Raw genomic sequence first — 20,527 nt, 5'->3', positions numbered from 1 at the left:
TCCAGGAATTTTTTTTTTCCATTACTGGAATAGAAAGTATGGACACATCAACAGATAGCAGTCACAGTTAATGAGAAGTACTAATGAATTAGTAGAACTACTAAATTAAAGAAAAAAAACCAAAAGGAAAACCAAGCAAACCCCAGTCTGTTTGCAAGAATAAGGTTCTGTAAGTTTTGAACAGAGCAGGGTTAGGCAAATGTTAAGATTTTTTTTTTTGAAAATATTATCTGGAAGTTTTGTTCCATCCTGCATATGCAAATATTTAGCAGAACATCTACCCAGTAGCAGTATGGACAGTTGATAACAGCAACACAAATTCTGTTGTTCTCAACACAGTTTGCCTTCCATTTACAGTATTTTATTAGGATAAAATTCCCTCTTAGGCCATGTCGTCCCCCCCTCCCCCCAAAAGCTAACTAAATAATACTTCAACATGTTTTGCTGATATTTGTAAAACTAAAAAAAAAAGCCACCATAAACAAATAAAAACCAGATAACGATTATTTTTGTAATAGATCTTTATTACTAATACATTTACAGGAGTGATTCAACATAATACCGTGCTCAGGGGACTTGGGTATATGGGTGTTAGCAGAGAGAAAGTAGTTACCCTTTTACCCTTACACTGTTCAACTCAATAAAATGAAATTAGAGTTGTAGGAGGATAACAGGATTATTGTAGAGTCATCATTTCCTGCAGCATTTATCCTTTAAATTTGACCTTTGCAGGAGTTCATTATGCCAAAATTGATAGATCATGCTCATAGGAAAAAGTCAGCTGAAACACCCGAGAGCTATTGAGCTAACTAAATAAACAACTCGAGACAGTGAATGTATAGATGTAAAAAAAGGTTTGTGTGTGTATGCATATATATGTGTGTGTGTGTGTGTGTGTGTGTGTGTATAGGTGCTGCAAGACCTGTTCCAGGAACTTCCTTTTAATTATCATTTGTGAATGTAAACAGAAATTTAGTTATTATGGAAACTAGCACAGTGCTTAAAAAAGATAGGAAATGACAGAAATATGACAACCAATGTAAAGACATATGACCAAATCTTCGTAACTGAAAAAACCCAGATATTTCCCTTATTTTTTCTCTCCCTCTATTCCTGTTCTAGATAATTGATGAGATGAATGCCTCAGGAGCTAAGGAAGACTGATGTGAACCTTCAGGGGGATGGAAATACTGTAGAAAGGCAATTCTCTAATCAGTCCTAAGGGAGCTGCTTCCAGGCCTTCAAGAAGTGCCAAGCCTGATCTCAACTTTGGATTTGCTTCTGAAGAATTACAGAATATCAATGAAGCAAGTGCCTTCCAGCAGTTGTAATATACCAATCTTTAAAAACCAATTGTCACTGCATTAGTCACTGCATCAAAGATGGGATTAAAGCCCAAATCAACTTTGCTATGCCCATCCTAAGACACTTCAGCTCTCTGGAGAAATAATGACTACGTCTATCCTCTGGATTCCATCTTCTGTAAACAAGCATATCGCTGCCCAATTTATTGTAACTGAGCTAGACTGTTCACTTTAATGATTAGATGTTTTTATCTCCTAGCTCTTTTGTGGTATCTAACAGCCTATCTGAGACACCAACTTCTAGAGAGTTCTGTGACCTCTTTAATAGACTCATTCTCTATAGAGATCCTTAATAATTTTTTTAATGTAGTTTCTTGTTATTCCCTATCTTTCATTTCTAAGGTTGAAATGACAATGTCAAACTTTAGCATAATCCATCAATTTACATTAAAGTGTTGGTAGAAAGCTGTCAGCCAAACAAAGACCTTCAAACCTTTAAAGAGTTTACAAGTTCCGTGATCAAAATGCATATTACTGCCTCTCTGCCATCCCACCCTTCAAGTTAAGAACACAATCCATGCTGGTCCTATAAAATGATGGTGCTGCAAACAAACCTACCTCACTGAAGTGTTATGGATGCCTTGGAACAGTTTTGTTTTTGTTCCCTAGCGTCACAAGAAAAGAGAATATAACCAATAAACTGCAGTGGCAATGTGCTGATCAGAGCTTCCTGTGCAGAGAGAGGAGAGACAGAACACACTGAGTCCACTCTCCTGTCTGTTGCTATGTGGGGCACTGAGCAGTTAATCCGATGACTTGTTTGGTTTCAGCTTCTTTTAATATTTGCTGGCGAACTATAAAATTGATTAATGCTCATTCCTTGTGAAAACTATTATCCTTTCACTTTTTTGCAGATGAGTAACTTTTTTAAACCTGCAATCTACTGATTCATTATGTACTAACTACAGCGTAGCTCATATCTCCTTAAAGATGTTTTGAAAGATTTAATGGATGTCTGACTCTGATTTTTAGAATGTAGTATTAATCTGTTTAACAGTTTTTTATTTTCTAATCAGTACACATACATAATATAACAAATTAAGGATCCCATGCTAATTCCTAGAGAACAGGTATTTCAGATTCTTATCTGCCTGGATCAGGGTACCTCTCATGAAAATGAGCTTGTGAAATTTATATCTCTAATGATTTCTTTTTTGTTTTAAAACTTGTTTGAAACTTGCAAATTTCACATATTAAAATTATCTGGGTTAAAACTAGTTCTGATAAGCATCTTTGCAGACTTGGTTATAAAATGTAGATTAAATCTCTTGCAGCAAGCTTTAAAGGTCTTTTTGCTGCAACTTCTACAAAGATTCTTGTAATTTCAGGGGGTTTTATCCTTGTTCTGCGATAATATATGTAGTTTAAATTGATTTTGATTAAAATGAAAGATGAGTTTTAATCTAAGATGGCAGAAGACTATAAAATGATGGAGGATAATGAATATTAATTATTACTGAAGATAATAGGACTGCATCTTTGGGCTATATTGTTCTGTATTTTGTACCTCCTCAGATGACAGTGAGTATTTCTGATGAGGATGCTATTCTAAGGAGAAGAGTAATTGATGGAGAAGCATTCTTGAGGAATCCTTAGAGAATTTTCGTATGCAATTCAAGATTTTTCCTGCTTCCTTCATTGCTGGAAAGTCTGTATATATTATTTTTGGGTGAACACAGTTTAACAATATAAGAAGAAAATGTGAGCAAGTGTGTTTTGGAGACACACTTAGCTCCCCATATATTCATCATAAAGGAAAAAACTATCATGACTTCAGGTATTGTTTCTTCATTATGCCAGAACACAATCCTGCTGATTTCTTATGCATTGTAGCACTATGAAATACTACCAGCCAAAAGTAATACTCATAGAGCAATATTGCAATATTGCACTCACTGAAATTCTATGAGTTAACCTGTGGATCAGTGACAATACAGATCACTGAAAAACTGTCAGAACTATCCAAATCAACAGAACACTTAAATAAAGTGATATTTGAAAAGTCTTTTATTCTCCTACATTTGGAAAAGTTCATACTGACTTTCTTCTCTTGTTTTTAGCATGCAAAACGCTTTCTCACATGCATTGTCTTAGCCAGAATGGCAGAGGTGGCTGATCACATATATTGGGCTATATTACCAAGAATGCAGTCAAGAATGAGGAATTTATTACTTCAAGTGTACTAGTGCAGAATATCAAAAGCTGCCTTCTGAAATTAGAGAGCATTCCTGGATTTAATCAAGTTCAGTAGAATGAAAGAGGTCTAGGGGAATATAGGTTTTAAGCATCATCATACTTACAATGAAGACAATCCCCAGCGTATTGACTAGTAAGATTTTGACTGTTTTGGGGAAGAGTCATCTGCTGAAGCAAATCTGTAGAATGAGAAACTCAGGACTTCAGTTTACCTCTCAATGTCTTTTCTTCCAGATGGCAATCGTAGAAAACTTCAGTTTTGCTTTGAAGTTTTTAATGTACATAGAGCTGAACAGTTTCTATTTTCATAAATGAAGATTAAAAGGCCCATTAGTTACAAGGAATGGGATTACAACTGTCACTATGTTGTCAATGTTGTCTTCTTTTTCTATTTTACATGTCTGTATAACTACAGAAGCTATGCTTTTTACATAGACAATTCAAAAACAGCTAGGTGTTAACATCTACCTTCTTTATTGACTGGTAGCTACTAATCTTTCTATGGTGTTTGTAATTATTTATTGTCTTCTTGTTTATTACTTTGCCTTAAGGAATACGACCATCATCCTTGGGGAATGGAAAGAATAAATCATTAGAGAGAAAGTTAGTGATCAGTGTTATCTGCTATAGACAAGCCCTAACAAAGATGTTTTTTTATGGTTCAGTGTGCCGGGCTATTTTACACAGCTGTTAGAAAGAGGAAGGACAAGTTGATGTCCAAGCCATGTCTAGGTTAAAGCAAACTGCTGAGAATTTTTGTATGACAATACCTTTTACCTGAAAAATAGCAGTATTTTTAGCAAAACAGAGTTGTGCTTACCTTTTTTTAATTTTTTTTTTTTAATTTCAGATTTGTTTGTTTGCTTTGTGTTCGGTTTGTTTGTCTGATTTTTTTTTTTCCCCAGCTGTGTGGAGTGCTGTGCTGCTCTCTTGCCTGTGATTTATACAATTCTGTTTTTATTCCACCTCTGTGTTGAAATAAATTATTTCTCTGAAATTTCTGTTTGTGGAATCACTCTGGTCTCTGTGAGCTTGTTTTCCTTGAGAATCATTATTTCTGCTCAGGGTATAAACCCAGACTCCCTCTATAGTCTGGGGTTATATAATTAAGTCCCCTGAAGGCAATTAATCCTGTGCTTAGCTTATAGGTATTTTGTGTGGGACAAAGGCTTTCAGCAGCTGCCTCTCCCACTCCCCCTCCCTCTCCCTGTCTGCAAGGAGGGCCTGGATGGCTGATTTAGCCTAGCCACAGAAAGGCAGGTGAATGGGATCCTCTCCAGGTGCATCTAGAAAATGAGATGTCCTTCAGAAGGCTGGATCTACCACCAAAGTTAGAGAATGAGAGAATCCGAACCTAAACTAAAGCCTGAGCTAATCTCATCACATGACAATCAACCTGTCATGGTCTGGGCATCCCAAAGTTCCCTCTTTCCCAGGGTACTCTGGCATCAAAAGTTTAGAAACATCTATGTGGCAATTACTAGCCCAGGGATATTTACTAAAGGTAACTTTCTTGTTCTGTTACTTTAAGGTCAGTCTCTTCTCCCAGCTTTGCTTTGTTTCCCCCCCTGCATGTTTCTGTGATATTTCTTAGGATCAATAGGTTCTTTTGTTTGAAGGAGCTCATGGACTGCAAATTTGTCCTTGTGGGGCTACAGCAAAAGCTCAGCATCTAATCCTATGCAGTTCTTTTTAATGTTTCTGTTTTGACTTTGTTGCTACTTTATTATTTCAAATAAGATTTTCTTTTTCAAAAGTAGCAAAATAGGCCATTTGATTCCACCTACAATCTCAGAAGTAGTCTTAACAATACTCCCTTAAGCAAGGGGTGCTTCACAGCTTCTCTTTTCTACTACCAAAATTATTTTCAAAACACAACCAGCTCACCTGATTGCCTTACGTTGACAGCAATTTTCACTTAATTTGTTTGCAGTCATGGAAATTAGTGTAGCCCTAGGAGGACTTATTCAGCAACATTTATTAGAATGCTTTGCTGTGGAATAAACTGCAGTCCTTCCAGTTTTGTAGCATGAGAAGTGTGAGCATTCTTGTACTGAGAATGCTGCTAGGAATACTAATAGGAGAATCCCGGTTCTGATGCTCATCTTACCTGAAATTTTTTGTAAGCTGTCCCTAATGTCTGTAACGTACAGATGCTTGCAGTTTCTGTTTTATCTGTGCTTGATGTTTTACCAATGTGCAGCAAGACAACTCTCAGACCTTTCCAAGAGCTTGTTGCAATTAAAAGGATATACCTTTAGGTGATTGATGTAGCTCCCTGAAGAGAAATACATTTCTGCTTCTGGAATATCCTTGGACATGATAGCTTTTTAAGTTTTTTTTTTTTTTTAAGTTCAATGGCAGAAAAATATTTCTTTAGTAATCCAGACAAATCCAGAAAACACAGACAGTTTTTGCTGCTTCTTTGATTACTTTATTATTTTTATTTTTCATATTGAATATATTTCTATTTGTCTCTGAATGTGTAGGGGAGTTTTTAGTTTGAAGATTTGCAGAAAAAGCTCTAATTCTTGGAAGAACTGAAGCTTGAGTATTTAGTCTTAAGACAAACAAGGGAGAAGATTGAAGGTCAGGTGTCTGGGCGAGCAAGCAAAACCATTTGTCTAAATCTCCCTCATCAGTAACAGACTGGAAAAGATGTTTAGCATCCTTTTCACTTTTTTGTTTATCAGTAAATTTTTGTACTGAAACATCAGAAACTTTCCTTAGGCTAAAGATTTTATTATTGAGGAACTGACGATCTTCATCTAATTCATATTCTCATATTTATTAATTTGATTAATTATTTTACTAAAAATCTGCATGGTCACATCTTAAACCACTCAGTAATCTTAGCAGTTCCTCCTGGGAATTCTCAGGGTTTTGTTGCTTTGAAATTAAGTCTCTCAGAGCTTAAATATTTATAGTAAAAGAGAGGCAATTTCTACAGTACCTCCTGTCTATCAGAATGATTTTTGTTACTAATGCCCTTGAACACTCTGGAGAATAACCCTTAAGAGACTGTTGGTCCTTAAGGACCCAACAAGTGTGCCTGCAAAACCACACAACCACCAGGCACTTTTTTAGTTAATAGAGAGAAATATGTTGAAATATGTATGAAATATAGAGTTGAAGCCTAATTTTAGAAGTTTTCGTTCACTCTTTGCATGTGTCTTTCCCTTCCTGAATAAAAGACTCTGCAGAGACCAGTCTTGCCAGACAAAACCAATGGAGGGGATAACCTCATGAGGCTACTAAATTGCATAGGTATTTTTATACATTTTAGGGAATGCCTTTTCCCTTCTATTTGAAATTTATCTGTCATGATCATAAGGCATTTATTTTAGGACTGCTGTGTATAAATGTTTGGAAGCTGTTTTTTTACTATTTGTATGACACTGAAAGAATATTAAACTGATTTCAGTTGTGCCTTGGAATTTCTCTATTTGCCAATGATTTAGACTCATAGTAAAAATTTGTCTAGAAAAATTTAGCTTCAATCAATATTTTCATCCCTGTGCTAAAAGGTAAGGCTACAAATTTGAAATTGATTTTTTTTTCCTTAGTATTATGTGAGGTTGTATAGTGTGCTAGAGTGCTGGAGAAACAATCTGCATTTGGTTTTTGTTGGTTTTTTTGCATTTGGTGGGGGATTTTTCTTGGGTTTTTTTTGATGTTTGTTTAGGGTTTTTGTTTTCTTTTTAGAAAACACTGTTTTGTTGTTTAAAGCTAAAGAAAAAAAAACAGTGTATGGAGAAATGTTTGGTTTTGCTCTTCTTTCTAAGCAAAAGAATTCAGATGGTGGTAAAATTAAACAGAAGCAAACTTCCAAAATGGCAGAAAAAGATAAGAATGAGATTAAATAATGTTAAATACCTGTTCTAAAAAGCCCAAACCTTGCATTTATGACATCATTAATACTTAAATTTCTTCTATTGTTGATATATGTATTTCTTAACAGGTAAAGATTACCCTCAGTTGATATGGTTTCTTTCTGAGCACTGAGAATGTGAATAATATTTTCATTCAGATTCCAAAGTTTGCTCTTACTTTTCCATGCCAATTCGGTTATCATTTTTTTTGTTCCACAGAAACTGGAGTCATATGCTTAGGCTTATTCCCACTGAGCATCAATTTTCTTTCATTTTTTAATGGGCTCTGAGTTATTTTAACCTCAGTGAAGGAAAAAAAATAATATGCAACTGTCTTCTACATTTTTTTTAAAATTATTTAATTACAGTTCCTTTCATCATTGAACTCTCATTTGCAAACACATCTGAAATATGTATTATTCTATAAATATGTCTTCTTTAATTATTAATATGTAGGTGATTGACATATTTGCAGTGTATTTAAACTCTGATTTATTATGGTTTTGTAGCACAGGTAAAGTAATACCATTACTTTAAGTATTTTCACAGTATTTCAGGTATTTAGTTATTTTTTAGGATTAGCTTTTGCAATTCCTTGCAATCTCTTGCAATCCAAACTCCAGTGAGTCAAGTAACAGTAGACCTGCTGGACATCTGATTACTAGCTAAAAAAGGAAGAAAACAGCAATAAGAGGAGTAATGAAAATGTTGCAAACTGGCGACTACTGTTTTTTTTTCATTTCTACCGTATAGAATATAGCAGTTTTGTATATCAAAAATAGGATAACTAAAGTCTCAGACCTGCTGAAATTTCCTGTACTGAACCACTCAGTCTGTTATAAGAGCAAAGCTCACATTTATACTTTCCCTTATCCATCTTTTCAGTGCCAGGTAGCAGCTATGATGGTTCATAGCAAGGGCATTCAGTTAAAAATTGCTTCATTAAATGGAGGAACTTAACCATGACCTAGCTCAGGGAAGTGGATGAGGTGATATCTGTGAGAGAAGAGGAAAGAAAAGGGACTTCATTTTTTATGCACACCCACCAGGTCCACACCAGGGTCCTAGTCCAGGACCACCCAGAATTGTGTTTGTGTTTCACAGCAGGATGCTCAGCCTAGTCCTGGGGTAAAAAGGAAGAATCATCATTCTGGTGGGTTTGGTGAACTATCTACTTTGTATCACTATCAATAAGGACTGTTATAGCTGTGGAATGCAGCAAATAATGTCAAATTGAAAATAAAAGGGATGTCTCATTGAGACTTTGCAAGTCTCAATAACGCAGAAAGAGAGCTTTGTTCCATCTTGCTCCTAAAAACTCTTTCTCAGTCTTCTTTTGTGCTCTGTGGTATCTGATTGCTCCCTGTTGTGTCACTTGAGAACAGCCACACTCAGTAAGCTGATTTCCAAGCCAAAACAAATCCTCTACAAGCCTTCACAAGAACAGCTCACTAATTTCCCTGTCAGGTAAACAGCACAAAACAGATGTGCTTATGACACTTGATTTTAAGTTTAATGTTGCTGGCTTCCATCAATTAGCATGACTGCAGTAGCAATACAGACACAGTGGAGAAGAATGGGAGCAGAGAGGACTTTCCTTATCTGATGTGATTTTAAATTTGGCTTCATATTCACAGAAGAGAAGGAACGTAGTTGTAAATTTAAGATATTCCTTAGATCCCCTCTCAGTTGCCTGGTACAAGTCATGCCTTTCCTCCAAAATGTTACAGAAAATTAAGCAGAGGAGAGAACTTTTTGACCAGAGGAGAAAGGTTCTCCTCCCTTTCAAGATTTTATTTTTCTAATTTCTGTTTATTTGAGGTGAGCTCAATAAGATTAGGGTTTGAGAGAACATGTTTTGAGAGATTACATCTTGGGTAAGAAAGTGCAGTAACATTAATACTCCTAGCAAGCAAAGTGCAAGGCCTTGCATTCCTTTTTTTTTTATCTTTGCATGGTGTATAATTTATAATGATTGTTATGCTCTTTCTATTGTTGTATAATATTGTTCTTTATGATATTTGGATACCAGCTTGGCTCCAGGCAGTGGCTACAATTGAGTAAGTTTGTGTTTATATAGTTTAAGAGGGAAAATAAAATTTGACTTAGTGCTTTCTTTCAAGTATGTAGAATAAAAATGTTGCTTCAGATAAAATGATTGGAATAAGAAATAAGTTAGGTTGACAGACTTATGTCTTAATAGCTCTCAAATGTGGTTTTATTGCCCTGAGTTTTTCTCATCTGTACATTGTGAAATTTATTTATATTTATATACCATATTTTGCCATGTAATACAATTTGCAATGTAAAATAAGAGTAATATTTCTTGGGTTGTCTTGCTAATAATTTTGATATCCATGATCAAAAGTAATTACCAAGTTCATTGTGATTGAAAAATAAACAATCACAACTTTCTCCATAAAAGGCATAAAAAATATTTTTTTTTTAAACCACACCATTTAAAACAATTGTACAACCCAGTCAAAGTAAAACTTGTTCTCTAAAATTTGTGTACAGTGTGAGTTCATATATTCTATATTATCCTCTTAAGCAAAAGAATTTTTACTGCCTATTTGACAAATTCACAGTCTGAATTAGATGTGAAACTTTAATGATTAATCTCTTTTTTCCCAGAGTATCACAGTACCATTTGGGTTGAAAAAGGTCTCCAAGACATTTGAGCCCAACCTGTGACCACCTTTTCAAGTAGACCAGAGCACTAAGTGACACATCCAGTCCTTCTCTGAACATCTCCAGGGATGGTGACTGCACCACCTCCCTGGGAAGCCTGGGAAGTTTCAGTGCCTGATGACCTTTCCTGTGAAGAAAATCTTTCTGGAAAAAAGAAAAAATATAAAACTCTTCCTTTGTTATTTGAAACAATGGAATATTTTTGGTATGTATTTGTACACATTTGTAATGGTGTCTGTATGTATTGACAGGCAGGAACTGGGCAATTATTATGTGGAGAAAACAAGAGTTAAAGAACATATAATGGTTTTCAACTTTGAGTTGAAATTTTGGTGTCACCCCAGGCAAGCTAGCCTTTGAAAACCATCTTTTTCTTCATATCTTCCAGTTTCCCAAAAAGAAAGTAAAAATATTGTGAGTAAAAATCCATTTAAGTGGAGTGTTCAAATGCTGCCGTTGTGGGAGACCTCAGCTCCATGAGGAGTACTGTGTGTGCTCACTGTTGCAGCATCTCAGTGTCTGATGCATACAAATCAGTGAAACCTGAACTCACCTTTTACTCTCAACTTTTGTGCTCCTGTGGGAGATCCATTGTGTGATAGTCCTAGGGTAGGACACTTTACAACCATCCACCTGTTAAAGCATCAGAAGTAGGGGACTTAGAACAAATTTTTCTAGTTTATAATATATCTGTATATCTGTAAAGCCGCACAGTTGAAGCAGCTCTGCTATTTTTCCCTTAACCTTGTTCTATATTGAAAGTAAGACTGGGAAAAATGGGTCTGTCTGTATGTAAATATAATGACAATGAAAAAGCTGTAGCTGATTGTCTTGTTATGCATAGGCTCAGAATTATGCATCATGGATGAAGCACTCAGCTGGGCTTCTTCCTTAGAGCTATTTAGGCAGATTAAGCAAAGTCTAGTAGAGTGCAATCATCTGTGCTGCTGAGCTTTGAGAATGCTTTCTAGATCAGATCAAAACTCTTGAATCAAAGGGAGGATGAAATGGATTTCATTCTGATTTGTAAACTGCTCAGGAAATCTCCAGTTAAGTATTTCAGGTCTGCTTTGCAATATATTCCTGTAAATCTGCCTCCTGTTAGTGGGGTTTGGTACATCAATAGGGTAATTCATAACAATATTTTTAATGTTAAGGCTGAGCAAGTTGTGTTCCTCTAGGTATGAGACATGAATAAACTATACTATTGACTTGCCCTTTATTTTCTAGCTTTATTTTTCAACCTGTTCCCTAAAACTGTGAAGAACACTTTTTGTAAATGAAACTGAATTTAGACATGTAAACATGAAAATGGGAGTTTACCAAATACTGTGGAGTTAGGGATGAATTTCTGAGAGTGGGAAGTGTTATAATCATGAATAGTTAGATTTCATGGTGGAATCATCTTCAGGATTTGAAAAGCTGTTTAGACATAGAAGTAGACATAGAAGAAAAAGGGTGATTTCTCCCTGTAATCTCCAGGGTTTTGATTACATTTTATGTCATTGTTTTTCAACTTTTACTTACTGAATCTGTAGATGCTTTAGGAAAATTATCAGTGAAAAAAACCTATAAAAGTATATAAACTTATTCTAGTCTAATATAAAAATATGGGTCTATTTGTCAATGTAGATTCTGAAGTTGTATATCTCTAGAAGTGCATTTAGATGCCATCTGTGATTCTAAAGTATCACATTTTCTGAGAAACACTAAGGAGTTAAAAAAAAAAAAGAAATTATTGCTGCTAATGCCATGGATATAGTTTTAAATATTTTCAGGAACTAGATAAAAATGCCACTTACATTCATATGCATTTTACCAAGCTCGTGCTGTAGTATTTTTCTACCTTATGCTTACATTTTTAATAATACAGAGCCTGTATATACAATATTTTTGTGACTTGATTTACTTCTTTCAGTGGATACCTGAATTTATTAATTTATTAATTTATGTTAGTGTGAAATGTGAAGGTTCATGTTTAGGAAAGAGCAATTTGCTGTTATTCACCCATTGACACAAAATAGGTAGCTGCTTACTTATGATGTTTAATGATAATCTATTTGAAGACCTTTTTTTACCTTTTTTATCATCATACCTGTCTTTGATTTAATTTTGTACAGGCTATTAATGCCATACAGAGGATTCAAAGCTGGATGGGAATAAGATTAAATAAGGGTTACTGTTTGACCATTGTTTAACTATACACAGTAATATTTTTCTACATTGCATTACAGTTTTTGTAGAACTGTTATTTTGGTACAACTGCTAGAGATACAGAAAAGATGTCCAATTAATTGTATTTTCTTTTCAGATTTATAATAAAATATAAGTAAATTAATAGCAGTGCACTTAAAAGTACTTCTCATATGATTTTAGGATTACATCCTACAAATTATAATGTGAAATAGAGATTCTGGTACCCAGCTCCTTTGAGTTTCCATTTCATTTGCATATTTTAACACTGATAATATATTACTAAGTTAAAAAATAGAAATTTCAATATTTACTAGATTCAAAATTCCTTCAGTTCTAGAATGCACGAAGATGTTTCTTAAAGATTTGAGCTATACAATCTTAGTCTCTTGAATATCAATTTTGTATAGTTTTTTCTACCTTTTACTTTCCATGTAACACTTAAGAATAACAGGATTAAAAAAATGAAATTAAGGGATGTTTTCTACATCTTTCTGTACTTCCCCCCCCTCTCCCTCCCTTGCTAAACTTGCATATTAAATGAATTTGGTCTTTCTGTTTCATAGCTCAGTGGGCAAAAATAGCAAAAACCCAGAAAAAAAGCACTGTGAGTGTGTTTTGTAAATTTGTTTTGCAGACTTCAGTGGGGCAAAATTTGATTTTGATATATGACCACCTAATCTAATATTTTAATAACAGTAGAAATATTCTCATTCATCACAGGAACAGGCACATCTCCTGATGATTTTAATGGGACATACAGGTGCTTCATGCCAAAATTCATACAAAATGCATCATACAAACTACCATCTCTCAGTAAGGATTAAGGTTGTCACCATCATTAGTCATTATAGTTCAGCTTTCACCATATTCCAGTTATTCTAGCAACATTTTCATATTTTCTAATTATTAAGTTGTAATTCTTTGGTGTTTTAAAAGGTCTGAACTTTGTTGAGTTTTCTTCTGTAGTGTTTTTTGGGTTTTTTTTATTTTCCAGGTGTAAGTGAATCATAACAGTAAGGCAGAGATGCAATGATTTGACTTTGACTTCATTGTTCTTAGCTGTTGTAATAATTGTATCTCAATAATGTACTGGGCTAAGCCACATTTGACATTCTCTGTTTTGCTGCAGCTCTCCCACATACACCAGTGTCATCTGAACTCAGGAGAACCTTTTCTTCATGCTTTACATGTATAAAACATATTCTGTCTCTACTTCTGCAGATAGAACAGTCAAGAAAACACGTTTCTTATTAGATCATAATTTATTAATCAAACAGTTGCAGACTAACTTATATACATTGGTATCCACTCTTTGCCATCTTCAGTGGAACCTGTAGTCCATACAGCCTCTAAGGCCAACTCTTCAGCTTTCCTTATCTCCCTTATGAAAGGACAAGGATTCCTTCCAATCAGGCTCTTAATCCAGGGGAATCAGCTTTTCCCTTTGGCTAGGTCACTACTAAAGTAACCCTCCCTCCTCATTAGAGCTTGCTGCCAGGCCATCACTTAAGAATTTACAGATGCCATGTGATATCTAGAATAATTTTCTTGGTCTTATTTTTCCTCTAAATTGGCAGTTCTCAATCCTTTTTTGAACAAACATGGCTACCCTACAGTTTCTCTGAGAGCTCTTCCTGTCTGCTTGCTAATATTCCTGTAATATTCACAGTAAAATATTTTGTGATAGAACTTGTGTGGCATAAACTGCACAAAATAAAGTCATGCTATGCTGTGTGTGCCTTACTACTGAAAGCCTGAAAGGAGAAAGCAACTCTGTTTCATAGCATCTTTTTTATCTGAAGTTGCTTGTTTTAAAAAAAGAAATATAACTTCCTAATCCATGGATATAAGACTCTTGAAGTGAAAAAAGTCACATCATCACCATCATAATTATGGCAATGAGCAAAATTAAGAAGAAAACATCTAGTGATAATAATTTCCAATTTAAATCCTTGTTGCCTCACACTAAGTTTGAACTGTGGTAAATACAAATTTGAAGAAAAATGTCTAATGTTCATGGTTGCATGTATTGAGAGCAATGATTGAGAGTAAATGATTTATGCACTTGTCACTGTGGGGGTGTGAGTAGCTGTGGACTGGGAATGTCAGTCTGAAATGAACTGCAGCATTTTTGTATGCACTTTAATAAACATAAAAATAACAAGAAAATAGGATAGAAAAGTTAGTCCCAGTCAACTGGGGACAAGCCAGTCAACTCTTCTTTCAGTGAAGAGTAAGTGCTATTCAGGATCTGCATATGCAAAAAAATGATGCCTGTTCTTGTTTGAGCATGCAACAGAGAAGCTCCAGAAGAGAAGGACAACTAACATTGCAAATTTTGTACAAAATGTGCTGGAGAAACGCAGAGTATGTGTAAAAGCAACCAGTGTAATAATCAAAATATAAAGATCTAAAATCTTGTGAAAGCATTGTTGAGGATTTAATGTTAAGGAACTCACTAGGTAAGCTTGCCCTTGACATTGTGGATTGCTGGGATTTCATGCAAAAATTTCATGCTTACTTTCCCTATTTCTGCTTCTGCTTGTGACTTAAAGACTGCTTTCATTTTGGAAACCCTCTTTCTAATCCTTAGAAATATATTTGCTTCCTTAGGCCATTTGATGCTCAAGTATTAGACTTGTTTCCCAGAACCTACCTAAAAGCGTGAGGAGCTCAATCTATGGGTAATAGATGCTTGCTAGGAAGATGCTTTCCAGGTTTCCAGGTCTTCTCAACAGGGCTGATGGTTGCCTAGCTCTGACAAGTCAGCTAAAGTTTTATTTGCTAGATACATCATCGTTTTGAGGTGGACGTGGTGGTATACAAAACCATGCCTCCAAGATATAAACAGCCATTTGTGACTCTGTAGCCCTGACAAGTGAGTTTCCTGGCAATCTAGATATGATTTATATTTCTTTTTTCCCCCCACAGTATTTATGTATTTAGTATTAAATGGTGTTTGCTATTAAAAAACTAATTTCCACTCTCCTAAATGTGGACAATATTCCTCACATACATCTGGGCTTCTCTACATCTTTGGACTTGACATGTTTATGTTTTGTTTTGGAAGTGTGAATTTGTTTTATTTCTGCTTTTCAGCTGAAAACTGTGTTTTCCCTGGAGCCTGATGTGCAGCTTACCAAATTGTCTGAAAAGACACTTTAGACCTGCAGAAGAATTGGATTAATTTTAAAAAGCAGGAATTGAATTTACTTTACATAAAAGAACAACCAAATCAGTACATTCCTGCACATTTTCTTCATCATGATAAGTGATATTATGTATTGTTCCTGGCTCCTCAGTTCTATGGGTTTTAAGTGAAACGTAGCTGCTGAGTCATAATGACTTCTAAGACAGCTTATGTAATTAGTAACTGTTGGAAGAGTAAAAGAATAAGAACTAAGCAATGTATTTCAGTTAAATACTAAATAATGGAAAAGTGACTGTAGTTCTCAATAAATGTGTAAGAGAAAAAAAATGGCAATCCATATTTCTGAGTTATTGCTTCAGATGGTCTGGAAGGTATTGTTGCAGCAATTGTCTTATGCCATTTTGCAAATAAAATTTGCAATCTGTTATTACTGAAATGCTAAAAAAATAAATGCAAAGAGTATTTTATGGCAAGTTTGTATTTCTTTGAGATTCAGGTGCATAGTGTAGACACATGTGGACATAAAATACTATGTATTTATCCTGGAATCTTAAGGAAAAAAAAAAATCAAAGAGACTAAATGAACCAGTTCCTGGAAGGAATGGCTTCCTGTGACATTAAAAATATTCCAGAAACTACTTTCAAAACATGTGTTAATTGGAATAAGTTTGCTCTGACAGACAGTGAATACTAGACATTTTAAGTAAGTTTCTTGCTGCAAGAGATTCCAGAAGACAGAATCATATACTGTTTAGCCTTTCAGATATCAGATATATATAAAAAGATTACAAAAAATTGCAGGAGAGGATCATCAGTCTCCTAGAATAGAAGAAAATAAGTTGTGCGATAAGGAACTTCACCAAACAAGTTTAAGTTTAGACAAACTGCATCTGTATAGGTGGTATGTTTTGTTACAGGAATTTATTGAGCATTCTTCATTAGTTTTTTATAATGTTACCTCTTCAGCACTGTAGAAAGCCATTTTGTCATTAGAAAACTGAGAAGATTAGGAACAAACTTTTCTCATGCTCAGGTAAAAGTGTAATTCACTCTAAATATTGGACAAAAGTGACATTAGATTGCTCAATCACAGAATACAGTCCTTAAAGAAGTGGCAGTGAATGAGGATCACTCCTGTTCACACACTTGGTGAAGATATGCATATATCCAGTGCTCTGAGCTAGTGGCATAGGGACACTTTGTCAATATTGCTACAGTAAATGTTGAAGTGAAATGACAGAATTTCCTCTTGGGACTCCCATGAGAAGCTGATGTGTAATCATTATTGAGGCTCAATTTCTTTCCTGCTCTTAGCTGGAGGGAATGTGAAGCTCAAAGCCAGAAAGGAATCTGCAGTCTGACTGAGAGCAGGAGATCTGCATGTAACTTTCAGAATGTGACTTGAATCTGTTCGCAACATGGAAGATGCTGCTCACAGTATTTGTTACAGTCCAATGCATCCATCAATGCATTTTCTGCCTTATGCATTGCTATGACAGATAAATATGATCAAATGTAGGGGTTAGCATCAGGGAAGAGGATCCCAAAACTGAATCCTATCCTGTAAAGACGGGGTTAATGAAGTTCTGAAATAGGAACAGCGCGATCCGCTAAGAGATCTGACTGAGAAGCAAACTGAAATATGGCAAGTAAAAGAGGACTGACTTGCATATAAAAAGGAGATGATAGTTGGATGGAGAGGAAACTGCTAAAAAAAAAATTTTGGAGAAGGTGACCCATTAACTGGGAAGAACTGTGACAAGAGGGAGCTATCTCAGTGGGAAAAGGTTGGCATAATATGGCCACACAAGACATGCAAGTTTTAATCTCTTCAACTGCAAAATCTCAGCCTATGACTAACTTTAGGTGGAGCAATTCCAAAGGAGGTAAAAAAATCAGGATTACTTGGTAAGATGACGTGCTAGAAATGTGGAGAGTGGGATGAATATTAGAGTTAGATGTAATATGGCAGTTTTCAGCTTCCAGGAAAAGTTTAGATGCATATAATAGTTATGTACCTTGTCTTCCACAAAATATGAATGATATACCTGTTTTCCATGAGATGGTCAAAATGTTCTTCCCAAACACACTCTTCTCAAGATGTAGAGCTTTCCTGAGTACAGTCCCACAATTACCCTGAGATCTCAGACCTGTAATCACATTTTGACAGTCCGTGATTTCCTGATAGAACAACAGCATTGTTTACTTTCAGTCATATGAGGCAGTAGTTTACAGGGATGGTTAAAAAAACCTACATAGTAAGGACCAAGATGGGAGAGGAACAAGATAAGTACTAATTTGGAAACAATCCCTTTCTAGACTCCGTGGTGTGTCTTTCAGCCCAGGTCTGGGGTACCAAGAAACTGAATATTATTTATAAGCTATGCTAGAGATGCTTTCCATATAACCTTATTCTGAAGGCATGGTAAATTTTCATATCCCTGTGCAGACACTGGAAATCTATTGCTCAGCAAATTTCTCTGAACAGTCCTGGAGCTTTGATCAAATCAATCAAGAAAAGACTTCTGTAGGTTTTGGGTTTTTGTTTTTTTTTTTTTGTTGTGCAAGAAGTCTCAGAGGAAAAAGAATACAAATGGAAAGCATCTTTGCATAAAGAAAAAGCATGTGCTTTTCACCTTTAATGTTCCTTGCAGCTGTTTATGTTTTGAAAGGTGATTCTAGCTCTTAGTAATGCTTTACTGTAGAGAAGCATTGAGTGCTAGCCTAGGTTAACTGTCCTGAGTCTTGCTCTGTGGCCTTTGTTGGGTGGAATTAAATAAATCACAATATGTCCAGGAATAAATAACAGGGAATTTAACATGCCAACACAGTCAAATGTTTAATAAAAATATTTATGTTTCTCTTAGAAAATAATCTGAAGTAATGAAAATACTACTGCTTTCAAAGACCAAGAAGGGTTAAAATACATCTGTAGAATGAGTTGATGCTTTTGAACAAGCATCACCAAGATATTTCCATAAAAACAATTTTTCAGTGTGCTCAGTATATAAACCTTTTCAATATTTCAGGAAAATCTTTTGAACTTGGTTTGTCACCAGATGTCCCATCTGGTGTGTACCCCAGCACTTGCTTTTCTGAACATGAGTGGGTATCATGCTTGATACCTGTTCTTGCTTGATACTTGTTCTCAGAAAATACCCATGGGTAATCAATATTTCCACTTGAAGCACTTTGTGTATGTTCAGCATAGAAAAAAATATTTTCTTTTTAACACTTCTGATACATCACACTGCTTTAAGAGGATATTTTCAGATGGAGTGAATGTGTCACATGATGAAACAAAATATATTCTGAAAGGAGCTACCATTGAGGCTTTTCTTGTATAAACATAAAGTAAATTTGATTTCAAATAGCCTGTCCTTTCCTCCTGTTGACAGATAGCCCTTGAGATTCAGGTAGTTCTCAGAACATTCAATTAAACAGGGTTCATATTGCTCATCATTAGCTTTCCTCTGTGCTGATTTTCCATTGTGAGCTCATAAATGCTATCATTAGAAGAACCTTTCAAAAGAGGTTACAGTTTTGAAAGCATTTAATTTGCTTTTCCGGGTGGATTATTACTGCTGTCGTGTTATTAACTGGCATAAAGAATCATGCATCGGGTGTGCTTAACATCAAGCTGTTTAAGATTACTCTTGTTCGAGATGCTCTGTGCATAACTGTAACATTCTGTACCAGGTAATGCAAACCAAGAAGCAAAAAGCCACAGTAGCTGAAACAATGTATATAAGCTTTTGTATCTCTCCTGATTTCTCAATTTCAGTGCACAGATCTGCTTCCAATTAACTTAATCATAGAATTAAGAGCTTTTTTAAAAAAATTCACCTAAATGGTAAATTTTTGTCAGGCGCAGAAAGAAAACTCATTTTCTTCTCTTTTTTTCCTTCTCTCTAATATTTTTTTTTTTTTTTCCTCCTCAGACTTTATTTTTTCCAGTTAGTAGACTGAAATGATTGCTTCTATCTCTTGGGTCTAATAAAGCAATTTGGCTCTTTAATGGCCCTTGTTAGGGTTGAAGACCAATGTCTTTCTAGTATTACTTTTTTGCATTATTGGTTCACTACCTGCTGAGTCACCAGCACAGAAACCAGAGGTTAATTTCACTTTCACTAAATGAAGCAGATAATCAGCCATCAGAGGATGGCTCCTGTACTGTAAATAAGTCTTGACAAGCTGAGGGACAGCACTGTGGATCACTCAGCCCTCTTCACACCATCTGTCCACAAATTAAGACAAAGTAAGGATATTAATTCATTACATTTCAAAAGCTGTACTGACAAACCCACATGGACATTTTTAAATGGCAATGAATAACTAAAACTTTTATTGGTATTTCATTGAGTCATGTGTTATAGTTGTTAGTTATGAAAACTTCTTTTCCAACAGTGAACTTGTGGAAATTGTCTTGACCAGATGTACCGCTAATGACTGTCAGAACATATTCATTCCAAAGGATTCTGCTACAGAGTATTTCTTACTGAGGTTGAAAGTGGTATGGCACAAGGACCTGATGGCCAATCTGTTGCTTATACCAGAGATGTTATATGGAGAATAAACTTCCAGCTAATGGGGATGTTGTTACATGGTTTCAGGGGCCAGAAACATTATTGAAAAATAAGAACTCACCAGAATAATGAATGGTGGAAAAAGTTCTTGTAAATTACTGAATTGAGACTGTATCTTATCAATTGCATTAAATCCATGTGACATGAAGGCAGAGCAGTGGTTCAGTTGAACTTAAACTAAATCACACTGGCTTGAAGTGGAAAGAGGAATGGATTTATCTGCATGAGAATTAGTTTTACAGATATGTTTTAATTATTCATTACATTATATGTCTATTCATATGCAGCTCTTATGTCGTTCCGATTGGGAACGGCTGGAAGGAACGACACAGACTCTCCGGGAGTCAGAACAAGAGGATCCTTTAGTTTATTGCTTGCAGGCCTGCTTTATAGACAGATACGTGGAAAGTACAGAAAGGAAACTCTTGTTGGTTAGTAAACTGCTACATTACCATCATTGGTCAGTGGGGT

Source organism: Parus major, chromosome 1A (genome assembly GCF_001522545.3).
Source record: "Parus major isolate Abel chromosome 1A, Parus_major1.1, whole genome shotgun sequence".
Classification (NCBI taxonomy): domain Eukaryota; kingdom Metazoa; phylum Chordata; class Aves; order Passeriformes; family Paridae; genus Parus; species Parus major.
This window is presented reverse-complemented; position numbering follows the sequence as displayed.